This window comes from Temnothorax curvispinosus, unplaced genomic scaffold (assembly GCF_003070985.1).
Source record: "Temnothorax curvispinosus isolate PA1 unplaced genomic scaffold, ASM307098v1 QBEX01016413.1, whole genome shotgun sequence".
In the NCBI taxonomy this organism is placed as follows: Eukaryota; Metazoa; Arthropoda; class Insecta; order Hymenoptera; family Formicidae; genus Temnothorax; species Temnothorax curvispinosus.
In genome coordinates, this window is record NW_020226193.1 from 1 (window position 1) to 1,870 (window position 1,870).

The 1,870-nt window shown below is 33.3% G+C and overlaps 1 pseudogene; it reads right to left on the reverse strand.

Moving 5' to 3' along the window:
- Positions 1–449: 449 nt before the first annotated feature.
- On the reverse strand, positions 450–1,647 carry LOC112466592 (annotated as a pseudogene).
- Positions 1,648–1,870: the final 223 nt, after the last annotated feature.

Sequence of the window (1,870 nt, forward strand, 5' to 3'; positions counted from 1 at the left end):
TAAAATTCTTCTAATACTCCCTAGAATATTCCCTATAAATTTCAAAATAATAAAAAATGGGGTTTTTGAGATATTCAAATTTTTGTGTGTTTTTTTACTTTATTAGTTTAACATCATTATTATAAAAATTTGGGATAATTTTTTTTTTAAACTATGATCTAAATAGCGTATTTTATGTTCAATGAATTTTTTTCTTAGACGTTGTCTAATAGGCGAAAAAATTCATTGAAAATTTTGCAGTCCTCATTTTGCGCAGGCTCTATTTCGAAAACGCTACATTTATTATAGAAACGATTTAACAGGGGTCTAATACTCGTAAAGACCTGTTAAAAAACGAGCGGCCATCAAAAATAAAAAGGTCGAAGTTTGACCCCTTGCGAATTGGCGTGGAATGCCCCATATATATATGTATTCATTGTAATATATATTGTATATTATATATATATATATATATATATATATAATCAGCTGTTTTATAATGAATCAATTGTACGATGAAACAAAGTTATTTATCTGGTTATAATATTTACAGTCCTTGAATCTGAATCCTTTAAACAAAATTGGACAATTCGTTGAATCTAAGATCAGATTTTAGCTTTCTTCCTATTTTTATCCGACACTGTATACTTGTAACTTTTCGTTGGATCAAAAGGTTCCCATCTACTCGCTGGAAAAATGTGTTTGTTTCTCTCGTACCATGATCTAATGAGAAAAATAAAAAAATAACATAAAAAAGAATTATGCAAAATATTCTTTTAATAATAAATACTTAAGTAAAACTTTTCTGACATGTGATTCCTCGGTTTTGACAGAAGCATCGTGCATAATACGAATATCATCGTGAACGTCAAATGTGAACAGAGGCCCGCTCTTTCCTCGTGCCTAATCGCAATATTACATACATTAAAATAACATGCCAACATTGTGATATTGCTTCATAAGTTTTATCATTTAGTATATTCACCTTAGTTACAATAAAATCAGTTACAGTTGCAGTAAAACGTATAATGGTGCGGTAATATAAGATTCTCCTTGCCATACATTAACTGATCTGCCATTACTGTTTTAAGCTCGCTGAATTCGGGCCTCAGAACTTCTAAACATCTCTGAAGAACCTAATAGATAGAATTACCTGTATGTGAAAATTTAATTTATGCAGCAGAACATTATATATCATGCCAATGTTACTCCAAAAGTGACACTGGAGTATTTTAATAACTTAAACGTTCTCTAAACCACTGAGACATTCACCTTTCTTCATTATAACACTCCGACGATGGTCAGATCCATCCCAATAACTGAATGTGATCTCAATTTCTTCTTCCTTCAACGCGTTCTGCTTTCTAGCCCATTCTTGTCTCAATTCTTCCCTAAGTTTATTTTCCTCCTCGTCCCTTTCCCTACTGGCAAAAAACATGTATCTACATCTGGATTTTTCTAAATCTTCTGAACCGCAGGGCCATCAGATTGCACATTTTCTGACTGCGGGGATTTTTCGGCATTGTCTTCGTCAGAAGACATCTCAGCTTCATCTTCGTCTTCGTCCAGATTAAAAGACAAATCTTGAATCTGTCTCTTCTGTTTGTTCTTTTCTGTCTGCTTCGCCGCTAGTGCTCTTTCCTTTTCCTGCTCTTTTTCACGTTCCTTCTATCAAAGCGTAAAATACCCGTACAAAAATACAAATTATGAGATAATCAGGATCATAAAAAGATTGTAAGAAATTACTTGTGGGTATCAGGATTCGTGAATGTTCGCTCAATTTAACGGCGGATTTTCTCTTGCATTCCGCGTGATCGACGATACATGCACATTTCGTGGCATCTAGCCTTAGCATCTTTGTGGTATCGTCATCATGCATTAGGATTTTTTT